The sequence below is a fragment of the Pogoniulus pusillus genome, chromosome 23, assembly GCF_015220805.1.
Source record: "Pogoniulus pusillus isolate bPogPus1 chromosome 23, bPogPus1.pri, whole genome shotgun sequence".
NCBI lineage: Eukaryota > Metazoa > Chordata > Aves > Piciformes > Lybiidae > Pogoniulus > Pogoniulus pusillus.
Genome location: NC_087286.1, coordinates 14,045,634 through 14,054,193, shown reverse-complemented (window position 1 = coordinate 14,054,193; position 8,560 = coordinate 14,045,634). Strand labels below are relative to the sequence as shown.

General features: G+C 41.9%; 1 long non-coding RNA gene across 1 annotated transcript; it reads right to left on the bottom strand.

Annotated features, from left to right (window-relative positions):
* Positions 1–632: 632 nt before the first annotated feature.
* Positions 633–2,217, bottom strand: LOC135185665 (uncharacterized). The gene is made up of 2 exons (XR_010306567.1): positions 2,080–2,217; positions 633–1,983 (listed from the first exon to the last, which is right to left on the bottom strand). It is a non-coding gene; the product is annotated as an uncharacterized LOC135185665 (long non-coding RNA).
* Positions 2,218–8,560: the final 6,343 nt, after the last annotated feature.

The window sequence follows — 8,560 nt, the reverse complement described above, 5'->3', positions numbered from 1 at the left end:
ATAACTCACATGAGGATACAAGGGTCTTTAAAAGATCAATAACTGAATGGTTCCTGTTATCATTAGCTAGCCCTCTAGCTAATAGTTCCTATTGTCATTAGCTAGTCCCCTAGGTAATGGCAGGAGTAACCTTCTAGGAGTAGTCTTCTTATGGTCTGCACAACTAGAGAAGCAAAGGGAGGTATGGACTCATGTTCCTGTGTTTCTTCTTTAGAGCAGGAATGCTGTTAGCTGTGTGGATGTTACCAAACTTTATAGCTATATGCTCACAACATGTAAAAGATCCATAATATTATATCCCCATATATCAAGTTATTTTGATGTTGATGCTTTCTCTGTCTGACTCCTAGGATGCAGCCAGAGAAGTTCAGATATCTGGAGGCAAACACAGATTTGTTTTTCTGCAAAATAGACTTATCCAAACAGAACTTTCACATATCAATTCAGGATTTGGTTTTAGCTGCTGCTAGCAATAAATATTCAGGATATTTTTATAAACTGAGCTGTGATTTCTTCTGCTTAATGAAAAACTTAACTAAAATCCATCAACTTCTGGATATACACCACCTGTAGATACAGTTTAATATACATTATGTGTGTGAGAGCAAGCCAGAATAAACAAGAGCAAGGTGTAATCTTTCTTCCACAGGTGAAATGTAATTTTATTTAGGACTTAAAACCAGGATTATTTGTTATCATGTATTATATTGGTACTCATTTGATTATCATTGCACTAAAAGCAAGAGAAAAGACAGTCCTTTATCACAGCATGTGAAGCCTGTGACTGAAATGAGATCCTGAGTCTCATCTCAGCTTATAGAGTGGTTACTTCTGGGTAGTCCCAGTACAGTTAATCATTTCTCAGTCAGAACAGGAAAATCAGAATTTACAACTCTGCCATATCTTTGTTAATGTATCAAACAAGAGAGAGCAAGTGGCACATGGAAGCTTGTATAGAGATGGTAAACTTCATCCTCCTTGAAACTATCATTTGACTTTTGCTGCCCACTGGGAACCATCTCTGTGCTGTTACCTATATCCCTATCTGCAAGAGTGTGGCAGAAACAGCCTAATAATTAAACAACATCAACAGCTGTGGATAAGCACTTGAGCCTTATACACTGGTATGTGCAGGGCTAAAACAGGCAGAAGTAGGAGATGGTGATGACAGCTAAACATTAATTTAAATTGAGACCCAGAAAGGAGAGACCTTGATGGAAGACTGCTGAGCACACACGTGTCATCCATGGGAAAACAGTTTTCATTTGGGACCTGGAAAATCAGAGAGAAATGTGAACTAAAACTGATATTGACTGAGTGGGAGAGGAGGAGAGTCTAAGTAGCTGAAGGTCAGCCTAGAATTTGAAGGTGGGTGGGATATGCAGCACAGACTCACATTTGAAATAACAAAGTAATTCTCAGAAGTGATTTCTTCCAAAGTTTTTTTAAGCAATGAAATAACCACACTGGTCAGTGCCTACGACGTGATCTCATTCCCAGAAGTACAGTTCCAGTTTCACATAACCTCTTAAAGTGGTTATGTCATAGAGATGCTTCCAATTTTACACTTGAAATAAACTCCAATACAGCCTCTCTACCAACACAGGCTAAGCATATTGGAGAAAAGACCCTCCCCACTTATTAATGAAACTAACATAATGCCTCCAGAGAAATTAAAGGAGTTTGGGGCTATATTTAAAGGTGTGCTGTATTGAAAGGTATTGATATTTCCACTCCAAGGACTACAACACATCCACTTACAACATCTAGGCTCACAAGGCAACTCAATAAAGCAGTTCAGCTTGAGTGAGTTCGGTGGGGTTGTGCCAGCCATGGATTTGACCTGCTGATTGTAAAATACAGGGTTATGGTGTGAATGAGATGAAGTTTCAGATTCACATGAATATCAGACAGCAGCAGCTATAATCCAGTTATTTCAGGCTTCACCTGGGAATCTTGCATGAAGAGAAGTCCTGCTTCTGTCTGAAAAACACAGCGGGTGACTGAAGTATTCTAAAATTAAAAAGAAAGAAAAGAGGCAAATAAAAGGCTAAAGGGCAGAAGAGAGAGAAGACAAACCTTGCTAGGGAAGTGGCACACCACGGGCCAAATTTCTTGAACAACACACAATAGTGTGAGGATCTGATCTTTATCTTCAGCGTTGAATATGCAGGATACGTTTCATATGCTCAAGATATGCAGCATCTGTCTTGATTCAGGACTCTGCAGAAGAATCAAGAGGGGAGCCATGCAGTAAAAGGACCACACTAGGCACCTTGCTATGCATGTCCCCTGCTAGCTGTCACAACACTCCTTCCTTCTATTCAAATGCAGCACATAGCTGAGATTTCCCCAAATAGCAACGTTAAGTGTTTCACAGGAAAGACAAGCGAAGGAGAGTAACCCCTTTGTGTGAAATCAGCTGTACCCACTAACATTTCCACCAGAGATAACTATTTGTTGTTAAAATGTCAACTCAAAACAAGGAAATATCAAGGATTCAGACCTAAGGAAATCGTTAGGTGTTTTCCCCAAGAAGCTGTATCCATTTCAGAACTAGATCTTCACTGACACCCTGCTTCTGGAAAGCATCATTAATCATTTATGTTTTGCCTTCCTGGAACAGGAACGGATGTAAGCCTGACTTTCTGTGACTTAGAAGAATAAACTATTGTTACACAGACCATAAAATGGAGAAGAAAGGGAAAAGATATTGTTGCTTCTAGCCATTTAGTCTCCAAATCTGATCTTCTTTGCCACCATTTTGCATCTGTGGAGGAAGAGCATCCTTTCTGCTCCTTCATTTCTTTTAGTGCCCTCAAGCTGCCCTAGCCATATAACATCTTGTCCATTTGTTCCATTTTTGCCTTCATCTTATCACTTTGAGTCAGCCTCCTCTACACCTATTAGATGTCTGTACTCCCCCCTGTCCCACTTCAAAGACAGAAAGCATGAGCCAGTGGTCAGAGCATGTGTCAGATTTTCAAGGTGGCTTTCTTCTGCTCCTGTCACCATGCTGTTGTCTCTCCCTCTGCTATATTTTCTGCCTATCACTGCTAAGGATAGTGTGCAACTGAAATACACTACTTGTTCACAGGAAGACACACAGATTGAGATTGGCCACAGCCATAGACATTCACTTCTGGAGGTAAGAGTGCCATAGCTCCCAGCTGGTGGCCAGCAATAACCATCCTGTCCAGGGCTAGCATAGCATGAAGACTAACCTCTCTGAACACAGATCAGAATGCTTGTCTTGGGCAGCTGATTCAGGGAGATCCAAGCAAAGACTTTCAAGCCTGATGCTAAACTGCAAGGTGAAGATGCCCCTAGGCCGAGGGCACACGCAAAGAGAGGAACAGGACCCCTTCTGAAGAGCCCCTTCAAAGCAACAGCTGTTCATTGGACAACAGGTTGTAGCTGGGGCCAGTAGCTGAATCAGACTACCACTGGAGCATAGCTGGTGGCACAAGCTCATTATCTTGTTGCTCAGCAATGTGTGCTTACTGTGAGGACTTCTGCTGTTCTTCATGGGACATGGCAATGCATGATGGATTTTTTTGAGAGGAGTAACTGCAGAAGCCTCCTTACCTTTTTTCTGCTTCGAGTTGGAGAGAACCTGGAAGAAGAGAGAGGCTCTGTCATCTGAGGAAACAATAGAGCATGGTAAGGTGCAGGAAAAGGGAGATTGTAAGATTATGGAATGAGCATAAGGGACCCAGCAAAGGAGGGCATAGCCTGAAGTACTGAGAGACCATCCAGAGTGCAGAGAGCACAGGTTGACCTTTTAGTGTAGTAAGCAAAAGAGTCTGTAAATTTTGTCACAATCCAGCACATCCCTGAGGTGCTGACATTCAGAGCAGCCCTGCCAGAACATCCCTGATTTGCCAGGACACAGTGCAGGAGGAAGGTCATCTATAGACTCCGAGTTTACTGCATTTAGTTCTAGACTTCCTGCGGGGTAAGCTTGTTCCTTTGACTTTTACTCCAATAAAATCTACTTTTCAAGTTTAAGAAGTGCTTTTGGTCTTTTGGGCTGCCTACTACATGATTGTGCAGGATGTAGAGCTCTGCTGAACCTGCAATACTTTCACCTCCGAGTGACTTTGGACTGAACGTAGAAGTGCACTCGAACCTTTCATCTGGCAGATGAGGAGCAGCAAAGAGCTGAGGGAGGGAACATCTTCAGTCGTCAGAACCATCTGCAATGTCTCCTGTGGCCTAAATTGCTTTCAACTCCTGTGTGGACTTCCTTATCAGAGATAAAGTCTGAAAGATCAGAGCACCACCTGGGCACCAGCAACATGTCAAGATAGCACAATTAGAGCTTGCTAGCTTCTGGGTATGCCTTAGCAAGCATCACATCTGCTCCTGCACACACTCCAACCGGAGTCGGCAGATACACGTGTGGCTGAGCCACCCTGCAAAGCAAGGTGGTACTCAAACTGCTGCCTTACCTCTGCTGACCAGGCACCACGCTTAAAATCCATGTGGGCTGAGTAAATTTGGGTAAATACTGTCACATCTCTTCTAATGTGTAATTAATGTACCCAAACAGTAATTCAGTGCTTGAAGTTGTAGCTGCTCCTCTGTTTTTTTGTGTCGTTGTTGGTGGCTCTTGTAGTTTTGCTCAGTGTTGACTAATTGCTTTGTACTTTTAGTTATTGTAGGCAAAACAAAAAGCAGTTCGAGTTTTTATATCTATCTATCTATCTATTCACTTTATATATATACACATATACACACTTCTAAAGTATATATATTTACACTTTAGAAATGGCAATTTTATTTGCAGCTGTTGCAGCACCAACAGGATAAAATCTCATTTCTGCAGCATTTTCACTTGTTTCTAGTGAATTTTATCTGGCAGATTTTTTTATAGAGCAAAGCAGAGCCACAGAAAATGCAACATTTCATCCTTCTGCAAATTGGGAGGAAAAAAATTGCCAGGGTAGCATAGATTTGTTGTAGCTCCAGGTTTTATAACTCATCAATGACTGACAGAGTAAAAGGGGACTGCACAAAGTTTCACTGAGTTTCGACAGAGGGACAGATTTATCTCTGGCATAACTCAAGCAAAGTTAAGGGAAGAGTCTGGCTTGGAGACTCCAAGTGGATTTCCACAATTTATGGTTTACAAATCCACCTTAATCCTTGTCCTTCCTATCTGTTATGGGCTACTCACAGGCAATAAGTATTTGTCGGGTTGCCAAAGAGCTGTTGTTTATCTTGTTTTAAGTGAGTTTGGGAGTCTGTTTGTTTGTTTTCACAGGAACTATGACAGATGCAATTCCAGGGGCAACAATATGCATGGTTACAGTGTAACTGCTCTGCAGATCAGACAACAGCAAGACCATCCATCTTCCAGGTGAGACCTCTCAAAAAGTGTGCAGAAATTTCTCTTTAAGAAAGTCTGGGGTCACAATAGATTAAATCATTCCCCAGAGTGACCGTGGCATTAATGTGGCAGAAAGGCAGACTCTCTTTCTACTTAACTATGGGATGATTTGCATCTGGGCAACTCCTTCAACTTCCCTCTTCTCTGTTCAGGCACAAACATTTAGTAGTATTGTCACTACTGCGTTGTTGTCCAGGTGGGCTGTGTTCCTCTCCTCCATAGTGAGGGGTGCAGTCAAAGCTGGTGCTTCTGAATCAAGTAATGAACTGATTTTGGTCTTATTTTTGCACATTCATTTTCCACACAGATGATAAATTTCACTCCTGCTCTTATAAGTAGAGCTCTGTTGGGCACTCTTTCACTTGGAAGTGTGCAAATCCTGATCTGGCTTGTCTTCACTGATATATTCTCTCTGCCAGCACTTTTAGGGCCTCCAACCTTTTCTTCTGTCTAGACTCTATCTTTTGATTTATTCCCCAATTTGATTTCATCTCTGATTTAATAGTGTTCTCACTTCCACCTGCCCTTTTATTTTGTTATTTTTTTTCTTCTCAACTCTTTAGTATTTGACCTTTGCTAGACCTTATTTAAAAGATGTATTTTGCCCTTTCTATTGCTCTATTGTTCTTACTGGCCTTTATCTCCAGCCTCTCTCCAACCTCATAGTTCACTTTGGAGTGAAGCAGGGTAAGGAAAATAAGGGTAAGACAAAGCTGACCCTGATTTCCAGCAGACTTTGTGTTGGAGTACCAAAATCTTGAAAGGCTTTTGGGCATCAGTCCTGTAGCTGGGGCCCAATCTTTGGAGATATTCGAGATCAGGTTCAATAGGGCTCTGGGCAACCTGATCTAATGGAGGATGTCCCTGCTAACTGCAGCAGTGCCTTCCAAGCCAAACCATTCTATGACTATATGGGAAACTCTGAGGGGCCACATCATACCCCATGAGTACTGCAGATTTGTAATCACCTTTGCATTTGTTAAATGTTATCTGATCAACATTTGAGGTTCTTCTGTTACATTTTACTGTATAATACTATACGTTAGGCTGAATGAGGACTGAGAACTTAAGACATAGAGTAGAAAGCAAAGAGGAACGTCAGGATTCAGCCCACTGTTGTTACAGTCAAAAAATAACCTCCACCCTGAAGAGGTTCCACCACATTTAGGGAATTCCTGTTCTCAGTGTTGGCTTTGCTAACCCAGCAGAGCAGCATGACTGGAGCAGCCCACCACAGACAAGAGCAGCATTGTGTAAAGGCAGAGCTGGGGAAAACTTCTGTTACCATGATAGATTTGTGTAGTAACAGCCCAGGATGATAAATTTAACAAGTTGGTCAGGGTTAAATTGGTAAATCATGCAATCAGTTCTGGGTTAAATATTAACAGAAGATATTCTCTGGACCAAAAAAAAAAAAAAAAACAGGACAAAGTTGATTACATTCCTTCAAATGACTCCCAGATGTTAAAAGGGGCTTTCCAATGAAAATGATTACATAATCTACAAGCCTGAGCCCCCTCTTAAAGCAATGGCAGCAAAATTCCTGTGAATGATCTAGGCCCATGGCCATGTTGTCTCTCTACAGACAGATAGGGAACCTTCACATGTCCTGAGAGCTGTTGAATTGAAAAAATGTGAATTGAGCAGATTTCATACTTAATGCCTTAACCTAAGCCTTTTCACTGTAGGATGAAATGCAGCTATATTTGCAGTTTTGTGGCACTGATTTATAGAATCATAGAATGGTTTTGGTTGGAAGGGACCCAAAGATCAGCCAGTTTCAACCCCCCACCATAGGTAGGGACACCTCCCACTAGAACAGCTCACTCAAGGACTCATCCAACCTGGCCTTGAACGCCTCCAGGGAGGGAGCAGCCACAACCTCCCTGGGCAACCTGTGCCAGTGTCTCACCACCCTCACTGCAAAGAACTTCTTCCTAACATCCAGTTTAAATCTCCCCTCTTCCAGTTTAAACCCATTACTCCTTGTCCTGTCATTACAATACCTTGTAAGTAGTCCCTCCCCAGCCTTCCTGTAGCCCCCTTCAGATACTGGAAGGCCACTCCAAGGTGTCCTCAAAGCCTTCTCTTCTCCAGGCTGCAGAGCCTCAACTCTTGTCACCTGTCCTCATAGGAGAGGTGCTCCAGCCTGCTTCCTTTTTCTATGGCTTGCAATGTATGCCTTGGAACTGGGCAGCAAGCTCTCAGAGTCAAGTACATCTGTAACTGAAATGTCAGTGGAAATGAGGCACACTTACTAAATACACCTGACCTGCATATTTCTGCAGGCAAACGTGCCCCTGTTTAACATCTCATCCATTCCTTCTTCTTTTTCATTGAAGAATCGACAGCCCCAGGTGTCAAAACCATTCAGGTTACCAGTTCACCTTTCAGGTTCTAAATATTTCTTATAAACTATTGGACTAAAAATAACATTTGGGCTCTGTTTTTTAACTAACTTCTGTGATTTAGAATTCTTGGGGTGCTACTCCTGGTTTCCATGCTTGCTTCTTTGCCCTTCCTGTTGTTTTTCAAAGTGGGGATTAAACTCTCATCTAGCTCATGGAGCATCTGGGGGCTGGTAGCAGCATAACCCTTTCAAAATGGAATTAAAATAGACATGTGGTGTTCAGTAGCCTCTGTGTTGAAGCTGTGAGCATTACTTTTGCACCACTGGTTAACTAATTAGTAGACTCATAGGTAAATGTTTGTCCAACAGTTAATGCCTTGATGACTTTGCTTTTTTTTTGCTTGCAACAGTTAAATGAATCTTTGAGTGACTTCTCAAGAATGAAATTTGCTGGTAAATGTAATTCTTAATTAGATACCTGAGATGGACATACTGATCACATCTGAGATAGGGATCCCACTCTGCTGCCGAGCATAGGCAAAGTTGTGGTGGGTGCTCAAAACTGTTATGGAAAGAATGGGGGGATTAGAATTCTGAAAACATGTATTGTCAGTAATTAATGGTCCTGTCAATAGTGAAGACAAGGTTCCATCCACAGGACAAACACGAGGCAAAGAACAGCACACATGATTTTCATCTCTAAAATAATTTCTCTTCTGGTTTTTGGGTTTGGTTGGGTTTTTCTCTTTCTGTAGATCATAGAATCACAGAAACATTCAGGTTGGAAAAGCCCCTCAGGATCAATAAGTCCAACC